The sequence below is a fragment of the Clupea harengus genome, unplaced genomic scaffold (assembly GCF_900700415.2).
Source record: "Clupea harengus unplaced genomic scaffold, Ch_v2.0.2, whole genome shotgun sequence".
NCBI classification, from domain to species: Eukaryota; Metazoa; Chordata; class Actinopteri; order Clupeiformes; family Clupeidae; genus Clupea; species Clupea harengus.
In genome coordinates, this window is record NW_024880018.1 from 1 (window position 1) to 13,091 (window position 13,091).

General features: G+C 42.6%; 1 long non-coding RNA gene across 3 annotated transcripts; it reads left to right on the plus strand.

Annotated features, from left to right (window-relative positions):
- Positions 1-7,129: 7,129 nt before the first annotated feature.
- LOC122131118 lies at positions 7,130-11,000 on the plus strand. 3 transcript variants are annotated; one of them, XR_006152018.1, is made up of 9 exons: positions 7,130-7,230; positions 8,119-8,278; positions 8,538-8,633; positions 9,046-9,226; positions 9,562-9,972; positions 10,156-10,235; positions 10,463-10,554; positions 10,678-10,811; positions 10,906-11,000. It is a non-coding gene; the product is annotated as an uncharacterized LOC122131118 (long non-coding RNA). The 3 variants fall into 3 exon arrangements; XR_006152017.1 differs by lacking the exon at positions 7,130-7,230 and adding an exon at positions 7,472-7,690; XR_006152019.1 differs by lacking the exon at positions 7,130-7,230 and adding an exon at positions 7,472-7,690 and having other exon boundaries at positions 9,046-9,140.
- Positions 11,001-13,091: the final 2,091 nt, after the last annotated feature.

Consider the following 13,091-nt stretch of genomic DNA (forward strand, 5'->3'; position numbering starts at 1 on the left):
GTATTGAGGATCAAGATATACTTTGCTTTCTTTAGTCAGTCAACTCTATGATAAATTATCCATTGAAAGCATGAGAACCAGTCAGCCTCAGATATTGCCAAAAGAGACAGAAAAAAGAATTAATAATATTTTTTGATCCTGGCCGAACTAGAAAAAAAGTGTTCCTATTAAACAGGGGCTCTGCCTGGGGCCTGACACATGATCAACATGAGTAAGTGCGGTCCGTTTCAGGCTGGTTATTCCTGGGAGGTGTTGAAAGGGGGTTGGTGGGGGCTAGGTGGAGCCCTGTTTGCCCGGTCAGGCCCTTTGAGAGATGATCATTTTATTGCACCTATTTGAGGGGGATGGCAAGCTACCAAGTGAATGCCACTGTAGACGAGACAGAAATGTGGGTCTGCTGTTACAGACGGTCGTCTCAATTTGATGAGGCATGCTAGACCCCAGGGGCTGTTCTTCTAAGTGAGTAACATTAGAGTATTTGCTGATTGAGACTGAAAAAATAATCATAGTGTAAATAAACAGTACAATTAAACCGAGATCCTGGTGGTTAATCTAGTTTATTTTAGTTTTCAATGCACTTCAACAGTAAATGCTTAAGCTCCTGTGTGAAGCTAATAAAAAGGAAAGGCAAGATATGTGATACAAACTCAAGTTCCATTTTAATACCAACCTATGTGCAAAAAAAGCCAAAATGTATTTTCTCCTTGCGCTGCATGTGCATTCATACACGGTGCATGAAATATTAATGCAACCTTTAACTCACCAAGTCGGCTTTGTTTTTCCCTGCAGGCAGTAGTCAATCTTGCCAGCTCCTCATACTTAGAAGCCAACTGGAGTTTGCCATTCTGGAGGTGAGGCCTACGTGAGAGGCTTTCCTCTGCCAAGCTGCGGTTGGACGTCAGCAGAACCTCTCTGTCCACCTGCAGCTCCTGAAACTACACATAAAAGATGCAGTTAGATCCGGACGGAAGAAGGGGAAAGAATTCCTGAGCAAATTCCGAACGACACAAAACACTTAATCAAATGAAAATGCTGGACTGAAGAGTCAGGGTCACTGGAATACATAATCAAATGATCACAGGAATGTTTCACAGTCTAGAGCTTCCAGAGCAATGTAGAGCGTCTGACATGAGTTCACAAAGACTGTCTTGACTGAAAAGGTGATTACAACTTCAGACTAGTTCAGGTCAAACCACAGACTGAGAGAGAGAGAATAGGAGAGAGCCTGAGCACACTAGCCGAGCACAAGATGTGAGCAACAGAGTGCACCTCAGACCTTATTAAACGACTTGTGAAGCATGCTGAATTCAGTAACATTAGCACAACATGACCAACAGGCTGAGTAAGTATAGTTCTGCGGTCACGGTCTGCACATGATCTGGATGCAAATTTCATGATCAGCACAGTCTGCACGGACTGTCTGTGTAGCACCAATAATAATAACAACAACAACAACAATAATACAAAACAATAAGAGGAAGAAAGATAAATGGTAAAAATGTGAAACTCAGTCCATGTTTTCAAATCACCATAACTCTCCACCACAGTGGCGGGGTGGTATAACCTACATACAGAAATTCTGGGTCAAGGGCTCGCTTCGAGTTTCAGTGGCCAGTCGGTGTGGGCTGTTTAAGACTTCAGCCATGCTTGTTGGCAGCCTTGAGGCTGAAACATCCCTGCTACAGGCATTCAGCTGAGTTTTGCCTTACCAAAAACTCCAAACTCATGACTAACCCCCGAGCATTAAAATCACCAGAACAGCAGTAAATAACAGTTGCGTTTCAAACAGCCAAAAACTCCATCCAAAAATAAAGAATGTCACTAAATATTGTTATGTGAATATGTTTCTATGGTTATTTGAGACATCTAAAAAAAAGGTGTTAAAAAATGGCAATCATGAATCATGCCATTAAAACCATGCCAATGACTGTGAAAGCACCAAAAAAGCTGCCTACAACAGAATTTTTGACCTGGTGATCTTAGGGTCTGTGCTAAGTTACAGAAAAAAAAGTAATCAGAATTGATACGGACTGCAATCTTATGTGTTATGACATGTGTTATGTCAAAAACAGTAAAGATGAAATTAAACCATAATATTTTCACCAATATGAGCATTGTTGATTGGTGAAAGGATAGAAGAAAGTGTTCAGATGGGGAAATGATAGTGAAAACAATACAATTTGAATACACCCAATTTTTGGAAAGGGCACTTTTTTTCTTTATAAGATGACCCATTTATAAATGACTTCCAGATGAAGTAGTCAGGGTCATTTTTTTTTTTTAAATATATATTTCAAGGGGTATGAGTGAGATAGTGATGTCAATGAGGGTGTCTATTACACTGTCAAGTGGTTGCATTGGACACTTTTAGGCATATGTAGATCGTGGCAGACATGCACTGCTAAACTGTTCCATTGGCAACGAATGCCACCAAGAGGCTCTCCCAACGACACTTCCTTGGACCACTGGAGATCACCCGCCTCAGGGAATAGGGAGAAGTCCAAAACCATGGCCTCATGGAAAGCATTCGCAGTGCTAGGACATCACTTCAAACCACAGACCCCTTTTCTCTCTGTAATCGTCTGAAGCCAGAGTATGTTTGGATCTAATTGGAAGTCACTTTTTTCCCCCATTTCTGCCTGAATATTAAGATAAATTCTGGAGGTTTCCTTTGGCTGTTCCAGTGCTTGGGCATATTAGAAAACCTGACGGGACTTAGCAGGGCGTATAAGAGGCTTAGTGATTTATTTGCTTTGCAAATATGAGAATATGGCTCTTACACTATTCCACTTATAGACAAAACATTGCTTGGCTGGTACCATGTTCCCACATGGGCACTTTTAGAATTAATCTTTCTCCTAGTAATTTGAGAATAGCCGTCCTTTAGTTCAAGACACTGTGTTCGAGAGCAGAGATAGGTTTTCAATATGGGTTCTCATAGGAAAGCAAACAGTGAAAATGTTCTAATAATACCATGAATATGTACAATCCTGCACGGTTGCCTCTGTTGTAATTATATACTAATTTGTTTCAATGTTATACTGTGCCCACCATATTTTTGAAACATTCTATAAATATATATCATTAACAGTATTATGTTTGGAAGGATAAGCAGATTTTAGTTGAATTGAAATGCCGTTATCTAGCTGCCAATACAGTGTTTGGGCTCAAAAATACTCCAGTGTTTGTACACAGTCCTGGTGCTGTACATGGGACACATAGTGCATAGTGGCATGGAATGGAGGGGTGTAATTTGATTGGTTGTTGAGCTCTAATATCGACAACCTTTCGCCAGAATCGCTGACTCTGCCTAAAACATAGTAAGCGTTTCTCAATTGACTTCCCTTCCTTGATGGGTTTAGATGTATTAAGCAACTCCTTCATGTCTGCTGGATGTGTTTAGCTAATATCAGACGTTGACAAGCAGGGCCTGATTGCTGATAATCTCCCATTAGATACACTTCTTAACTTCAAACATCAAGTGGTGACAGCTTCTTACAAGTTGCAAAAGATGGGTGATGAATATCTGTGCAAGAGCTCTCTAAGGTCCTGTTAGAGGGCGGGGACAACCCAGACAATTCCGAGCCGGTCCTGAACAAGGGAATGTTTGTGTGAATCCAGTGGTTCATGGCCTGTCTGAAAGCCCACTCTGTTTTCATCCTGGGAACCATTCTTAAAACCTCAATCCACTTTAAAATGATACAGATGTTTCAGGCCATTTAGTGCACAGTTGTCTGCGCAAAAATGGAAGGGGACTTTTGGTTAGGACTGATCATCAAAGGAGGAGAGAAAAAAAAAAAAAACTTTCTGGGACATAGGAAACCAGATGATGAATGGATAATGTGATGAATGAATTATGTTTTCCGCTGATGTTCTTCATGATCCAGGGGGAACTGTGGCTGTGACTGGCTCACAGCTCTCAACATCACAGCTGCATATCTGATCTGGTCTCAGACAGCTCCCTGGCCTTACTCCTGCTCCTGCGACTCGGACATACTTCTGTGGTTTAATGTTCACATCTTAGTAGGAAAGGTTTCCCACAGCTTTGCCAGTGCAAGGTTGGAACTTTCTTTCACATCAGTCCTCAGAAGTCAGTTTGTTTTGTTCAAGGAGTAATGCACTTCTGGTTGCTCTAGGCTTGCATGCTTACTGTAATGATTTCCTCCTTGCTGCATTTTAAAACAGCAAATAAACTAAGCCACTGACTGCATGATGTTGCAGCCATCCAGTGCCATCATATTCAGGTTCTAGTTTTCTAAGACAAGTCTTGCATAGCCAATGTAATACCATTTTTGCAAGGCTGAGACTCATTTTTCTATCCAGACTGTCAGTAGTGTCAGGAAGTCAAATATCTCACGTCTGTGTGGTTTAAACGCATCACACCACTCCCAACGCGCTCACACAAGAATGGCTATCTTACAACCAGATGCTCTAATCCTTTCTCTGAAATCTAGTGTGGGTCTGCTGAGGTATCCCATTGACCAGTGAATTTATCTCACACCCGTGGTGTGATATTAAACCTTCTCAAGCCAATCAGCACAGTGCATTCTTTGGAATCTTGAACATTTGGCCAGCAGTCAAAAGAAGCACTGTGTTTGGGCTCTACAGTACCTCAATCCCCAGCACATAAAGCCACTCACAACTGCTAACTGGTTTCCCCAAACAGGAATCCACATACACAATTCATTTCCTGCTGCAGCTGCCTGGGCCTGTGTTTATACATTCTACAGTTCTGAATCCCAGGGGTCTATACAGTGCATTTGTGATGACACACTGGTTCCAAACCATAGCTGACACTGTTTACAGGCGCTAACAAGCACCACTTAGAAAAGAACAATGCTTTTGTGGTTAGACATCCATTTTTACACCCATGCCGTTTCAGAGATTTAATGCTAACAAATTACTGAGCACACAGAAAAGGATGCCGATCACGTTACATGGGCTTTGTTTGCTGGTGACCTTTGGCACAGAGACACCTCAAAGACAGAACCTGTTTGTGAAGAGGACACCTGATTAACTGTTTAACATATACAAATGTTGCCCTACTCATCCTCGTATCTTTGAGTTTACTACAGCCAGTTCAGTGGGTTTACCCATCACAAACAAACCAAGCTGTGCAATCAGGACAGGACGTACATCCTCTCTGGCAAGCCTCTGCTATTAAACCGAGTATTTTGTACATCAAAGACAGCATCAAATGGATGCTTACATTGTATTTGTGGTGAGAAGACTTTGTAGATCACACTTCCTGGAACCGGGGCTTAGGCGCAAATGCCTCTCACTTGGGGTGGGGGGTCGTGCTTGCGTGTATCCTACTGGGCCACAATGACCCTTTCAGTGGGGCTAACCTCAGAGACCTTAGTGTGTTAATGAATTGATGCACTGCACTGGCTTCCATGCATCCATGCCTTTCAGAGCTTAATCATGATGACATCATCCACAACAGCATCATATGACCACCAAACAGCAATGATGGACAAAATGCCATTGGCATGCAAAGGAGAAAAGGAGTGGCAAACACACAATAATAAATTATGCAGTCGTATTATGCCTAGTGAATATGTAAGGGAGCTGTTTATCTTACAGTGACTGGACACAAGAAGTTTTAGTATCAGTGCCTGTGGATACCAATGATTAACTACAACTCTTAAGCGGTGTCATATTCATACTTATGAATTAAGATGTGGCTACTTGCAGCTTTGACCCCAACATCTATGGCCATCACAGAGATGCCAATGAGCCTCATAGTAATTTAGACCATTCCAGAGGATGGAATGGTGAAGGTTCTATCACTGCCAATCATCTGGCAGATGCTCCTCATTCATTCCCGAGAAAATTACACTCTAGTGTCACAACTCAAATTGGACGGTACACAACAGGGTTCCCAAATGAGTAGCGACTGTATTAATGCTAAAGAATGAACTGAGTAGGCTACGTGATGAGATTGGTCACCAACCTCTGTTGTGCACGACAAGGTTTTAAAGATTTGGGGGTTAATTGCTTCTGTGCACACACAAAAGCGAGAGCTACAGAATGTTCCACCCTCAATTGCAGGGAATCTGATCAGCACAACACAACATGAATGGTATTAATAGCTGAAGAGGGAAAGTGCGTGAGCGTTTATTGAACTTGAATATTCGTTCTGGTCTTTTTACAATCCTTCATTATTTACTGTGCTGTAACTTGAATTTACTGAGCTGACCCAGTGATGAAATGAGGTGCCACCAGTTTGTTTACACTAAACAATGTGTCGCTGGATAATTTACTAGCAACGAGAAAAAGTAAAATGCAAGGTTATGTGGGCAGAATGTATTTTATTGTAATTACGTAGCAGACAAGAGGCTTCTAAATAATTCAACTGTGGACATACAATCTGTAGCGTAGGTTCTTGTAACCATGCAGCACTGGAGTGGAATGTTGTAAACTTATCTGCATAGGTCATATTACACATAAAAGACACAAGAAAACACATTGTCAAAAGAAACGAGTCTTAACGAAGGATTAACACAGCCATTTCGACTCTCCCGTTTCACACTGACTCATGCATTCAGTCAGGCTATAGTATAGCGTATGTATGGAGAAGCAACCGACAGGCAGCATATACATGCACTCCGCAAATATGTTTGTAAGGCGCATATCACTCCACATTACAATCTTTACCCAGTGGCGACCTTAGTAAAGTATATAAAATAATGCTCTGAGAAAACATGATGTGTTTGAAGATTAAGGCGTTTATGGCGAAGTCTACCTTTTCATTGAGTCGAACGATCTGATCCATTTTTCCCTCATCTTGAAGAAGCTCGCTCAGTTCAGAGGTGTTAAGAACCCTGTAATACCCATCTGGGCAAGAGTTCGTATCCCTTTTTTGGGACATTGTGGTCCTCAACGAAACACTGTTCAAACTACCCCGTACAAACGCCAGTTTAGTTCCATTTCGTCGTCTTCAATGTTGAGTAAGACTACCGCTCACACGCGATTGCTGTATTGAAGCAGACCGCGTTGGTGGGAAGCCACACTGCTGTTGGCGGAGACAATGCAAGAGGCTGTGACATACGTGTATAGTTGCTTGCAATGCCTTTTATAACCACACGGTGGCAAGGCGCTCACTACGGTAGACAGCATGATGCAGTGGGGTTCAAAACATTCCAGCCAGCCTCTAAATTAAGTAGCTAGAATGCGGACTCCGAACACCCCAGTCATTTCAAATACCAGTGTCGTTTACTCCTCTGGGTTTGTATTGATCATTTTTCAAAGTTGTTCTTGCATATTGTGAGGTTCTTTTCCAGTGCGAGCTCTTGAACTTAGTTTAACTCCCTTGGTGGAACTCTTCTAATCTCTGCAGTGAATTACAGTAACATTAATACTTGAAGAACATTCACAGCTCTTAACATATTTACAAAATCTGATAGGCCCTGGATTATATGCGTCATCATTGTACGACAATCATGTCAAACATGGCGGTTAACTCTGGTGTGCTGTGGAAACGTGCGCTCCCAGACCACGATATCTTCAATAAAACACGAAAAAAGTTAACTTAAAGTACCAAGCAACTTCAAATAGATTTTCCAAAAATCTCACGTGCTGTCTAGATAGAAATGTCTTCATTTGGGATGATATAGACAGTGTCTTATACTCAACAAACTTAGGAGAACTGAATTCTGAAGAGGGACTGAACAGTGCAAAATACCAGGTTAGCCAATAGTTCGAAGTTGGTAGATTTCTAACGTCGCAACATTATAGAAACATACACGTTTTAAGTCACTATCTGACGACGTGAGCGTTACTCTGCGCGTAACACAAGATAATTAATCGTAGGTTAGGTGTTCTAAATCTCATGTTGTAACAGGTACAGTGCATGTCGCTTTTGATGCAAGATACTACGTCTCAGAACAAAGCTACAAATAGTTTTAATGATTGCACTGTCGGTTTGGTTCTTTGATGTTGCTAAATGTAATCTAAATTTGATCGTTACGACAGTAGTACCTTGCTCCTTGTTGAATGTATTTATATTTCGGGAATGTCACGGTTGTCCACTTTCTGACATATTGTAAAAGTGAATGTAGCTGCGTTTGACAGTTAAACAAAAGACACTTTAGCAAAATCATCTTCATTACACAGCCTTTGATGTGCATCAGTCCTCCACTGTTTGAAGTCTACCGGTTGCTTCTTCTCGGTCGCATGTCGCCCTCATTGGTCAGCGAGGCGCTACTGTACTCGAACTCTCCCAGCGTTGGGGTAAGAAGTCAGAGTTTGAAGGACGTCTTCAGATCCACTGAAAGTAAGCTGTGTTATCTATTGACAATTCTTATATGCTTTGTTTCCCCCCGAAATTGACGCCAATGCTAGTAAACACATATTGGAAGTGATTACAAACTGGAACCAGTATATTTTATAACCCAAATAAAATAATCATCCCAACTTTAGAAATCCAGGTTCAACCCCGTTCATTTTGCAAAGTTGAACAGATACGGGGCTTCGGCTCACCGCCTACAGGGCTCTCAGTTAAAGGTCTGTAACTCCTGTTTTCTGTCTGTTAGCTCAGTCCCCGTGGTGGAGTGTCTGTTTGCTAGCTCCAACTCACTGACTCTCAGACAGGCTGCCTGGAACCTGGGTGGGCCAGACAACACAATCAGGTGATAACCAGTCCACAGGCGAGGGGATTGAATGTTGATAACCTCATCCACTGTTATTGTGAAAAGTTACAGAGATAGGTTGTAATTGGAATTTGTGGTGCCTTTCACTGTTTGGACAAAAATGCAGTGCCGTGTCTCTACTGATACATATGCATATGTCAGCTATTTAAGCATTTTGCTTCACTCCAAGATTAACTTACATGGAGAACACATAAACCTAAGGTTGGAGAAAGATGCACATTTTTGACTGATTGTTGGCTGATGACTATCTTTTTGCCACAGATGTTAGTCTTAAAGAGCCTGAGAGCCCAGCTAAGGTTCTCTCCGTATCTCACTCAAAATACATTGGCAGTCACACTCTTACTATCCTATTTAAAACCTTGTTAGATGACATCTCTGATTTCCCACTCAGGTGGATATATGCAGCCTCGCTGGGTGAGATTGCTGTGGCGTTTGACTTTGGCCCGCTGACAGACAGCACTCAACTATCCAGCCAGCGTCTCAGAAGTGAGGCGCCCGTCTATCCTTTGTACATTCTATATGAGAAGGGAGAGATCTATCTGAGCTACATGTCTTTAACATTTAACCTACAGGTATAATATCTACTCCAGGTTCCCGCGGGGTCTTTGCCGGTCCACATTTGTTAAAATGGCTAATCATCCCATCCCATTTGTAGTCACATGTAAAAGCATCCCAATTATATATTTATACCCATTCATACATTCAAAATCTTTGAAGAATATCTTGTGTACTTTATGTTGCCTATTGCCCGCCCCCTTCTCTGTAGTCCGTCCATACTTGTATTTCTTTTTCTTTAACTAAAAATCTCCGCCACCAACCATGTTATCCACCTTCTATTTGCCCTGTAATAATAAGAGGTGTCAGAAGAAGTCATGCTAAGGTGTTGCCATTGTTTCTCCTTCTCTAGTGGAGGTAATCTGTGAAGGATCCTCTGCCCATTGCCCATGTATCCTGCAGCTGAGGATAACTATGGGTATGACGCGTGTGCATTGCTCTGCCTACCCTGCTCTCCCAGCATTCTTGTCATCGCCACGGAAACAGGCATTCTCTACCACTGCGTTGTCCTGGAAGCAGAGCACGAGGAAGATAGAGGCATGAGTGACTGCTCCGAACCTAAAAATATTACAACAGAACACTTCACTGAATATTCATGAAATACCAGTTGAGGTCGCGTTGCCGGTAAAGAGGAGCGTGCTGCTTTTAATGTAACTTAATATGACCGGCTCCAGGTTGTAGCAAAGTGGTAGAGGGGAGCGGAGACTGTGCCGTCACTGTGTGTTGAAGTCACACTTCGCTTGACCCATCAAATTACACAGAGGTGAGATGGATGGATAGGTCTTTCTCTCTCTGTCTTAAAATACAGAACAAATGATGCACACGACAAGCCGTCCTGCATTTGGACACTAGTGTAACGTTTGTTGAAACAAGAGGTGTTAAATCAGCGCTGTCATTGTAACACATTGCCCCTGCTGTTTCATACAAACCCTCTTTGCCAGCACAGATAGCACTGTACACACGAGGCCAGCGTACACAGCGTGGGCCTCACGCGGATCAACAAACTGCACAAGTTCCTTGAGCCTGGTGAGTATAATGTGTCAGCCCCTAAGCTCAGGTGTCCTTTGTGAAGATTGGAGTCATTTAGAGGTGTGCTCGCCTAAAGCCAGGAATGGAAAAATGCAGTGTCAGAAATGAAATCCTCACCAACGTCTTAGAGGCGACCATCTGAAGTTACTAGTCAGTGCAAGTGCCTGATCCTTTTTTTTCCCTTCTGCATTAAATCCGCCGTTGCTCCTGTATTCTCTGTGAAGGGAAAGAGGATAAGGATAGCCTTCAAGAGCTGGCTGCCGAGCTAAAGAGGCATTGTGGAGCACATCCTGTGCACCAAGCCCCTCAGCAGCAGGTAAGTGCCCTGAAGCTCTGGGGATTTACGGTTAAACCAGTCGCATTTACCATCCATCCATCCTATTCAGTATTTACCAAAACAATGACTGTGATTCGGTCATGAATTGTCCTCTGTTTCTAGACATTGGGTTTGCCCTGTGTGTGGCCCAGCCTGCCTGCACCAATAAGGGGGTTCTGGGTCATGCCAGGCCTTTCCCTGGACGCCGGCATGGTCTGCATCACCAGCACTTCCGGGTGTCTGCTGCTCCCCCTACTGTATGTAGTCTCATCCCGTACCTGGATTGTGCATTGATGTGTACATACCTGTTTACACAGTTGTTTGTTTGTTTGTTTGTGTTTTTTGTCTCAGGAGTGCCATTTGGCCGGTCTCTCCTGCCCTGCTGTGCTCCGGCTCAGAGAGCGGGCCCCGGGGCTCTCCTCCGCACGGATTGGCCGAGGATTCATTTGAGCAGCATCTTGGCGCGGAGAGCAGCCAATCCACTTGCTCTCAGGTTAGAACATGTAGTTCCTCCCCATGGCATGGACTTGTGAAAGAGCTTCGGTTGGAACCATGACTCTAAAAATCATGATCTAAAGCAATAAGACACTGAAAAAAGGCTAAAGGCAAATTCATACTGCCAAAGATAACTATAATGATATCTGTAAAAACTATCAGTACCTGTAACAACATCCACACTGCGTGCTATAACGATAACGACATGAAGAACGATATAATTGGGCATTACTTTCAGAGCAATTGAACGCTCATATCATTGGAGTTACAGTTGTTGTTAAAGTTATTGTTGGCAATGTGGGCGGCCCTTTAAAGTGAATAATATTCCCAAGAGATGGTAAAATATGATATCCGAAATATCGGCGTCACTCTTCCAATTTGGCACAAGTTCTGTTCTTTGTGATGCATGAGTACTATGTCCGTTCTTTGTGGTGTGCTGGTCATGCTAGGACTACCTGCAGCTGCTGAGCAGGGCCACTCAGGTGTTCTGGGAGGAGTCCCTCCTCGAGCAGGACATGGCTTGCATGGAGATGCAGAGAAGGTACAGCATCTGAGCACGTTCACTCACTTCACAGATAACCACACCCATACTCAAACAGTTACAAATTCTCCATCAGAGGGGTTTCTAATATCAGTTTATCTTTGTGTTCTGTTTTTATTTTGTTGAGTGAATAGAGGAGGTCACCAAAAAAACATCAATTTACAACAATTGTGAATGACCTTAGGTGCCTTCACATTTACTCTAAATGTAAAAATGTTAATAAAAAATTGTATCATATATATTTTTTTTATGATCTCCCTTTGTGGTCAGGTTTTTATTATCCACTTTATTTGTAGTCCTTGCTCACTTTGCCTGTGGGTTTTAATTGTGATGTGTAATGTCTTGTGTGGTTCTTGGCCGAGTTAAGCTCCTGACCGCACCTAACTGCTTCCACGCCCTAATCAGCAATGTGTGTCAGTAGAGGTCATTCTACCGGGTGTCTCGAATCTGTAAATCGAATCCGGTCATATATTAAAAGTGATTAAATCTAACTGTTACTAAAAATAAGCCGTGCATAAGACAAACCCTCAATGACATGATGCGGATGTTTGCACGGTGCTGTAAATGCTCGTCACGTTCATTTAGAGTCATGTAGCGTATAAATCCATTAGGGAGGTTTTCTGCACAAGTGAAACAATGTCAAACATATCAGCATATTGATCCCTCATCATGCTTATTATAGGAGAAGCCTTCTGGAAACTGCAGAGAGACTGGCTAATAAATATGAAGATGCCCTGTACTGACAAGAGGTCCTCGTGAACAGGTCTGTCACAAGGCAACGTGCCCCATTTCATGCGTATCATTTGTAAAGTGATTTCCCCTTAGATCACTCCTGTGGAATTGATGCCTTTGGTTTTAGGGCACATAGTGAATGTGAATCTTTTCAATGCAGACTTGATGTTTTTTGGGGGGAGGGGGGTTCCACTGGCAAGATCATGTAAAGGATTAATTTCTAGCATTTCTAGAAGCAAATGGATAAAGGGGTTACTCGGTACACAAAGAGTATAGTATTGAATGCCCAACACAGCAAGCACATCCTGGGGATTCTCAAGGAGCAGTAAGTAAAGACTTGAATGCTTAATACTCAACAGCACCAATGGAAAGGCAGGGAGGTATCCATGCAGATCTGTTTGTTAATTGTGGCAACTGAGATGTCATATCTCAATGGCTGGCTGTTCATGGGTTTTCTTAACGGTGAAATTAACCGTAAAGGAAGGCTCTTCTCATGTCGTGACACATTTTTTTTCACAGTTTTGTGTTTCCACCAGGGGAGGGCAAATCACAGTTATGATGAAGCACATAAAGGATCTCAAGAACAATTTCAGTTTCTGAATGACTGGAAATGGCCTCTCCAGTAATCTCGCCTCGCTTGAATGGCATAAGGAGTGCATTGAAAGGACCACAGCCTGGCTTAGACGTCATGACTCCTGGAGTCAATAATCTCTCGAACAGCCACTTTGCAGCTATTACTTTTGCATATCTCCTTGCAAAATTGCTCAGG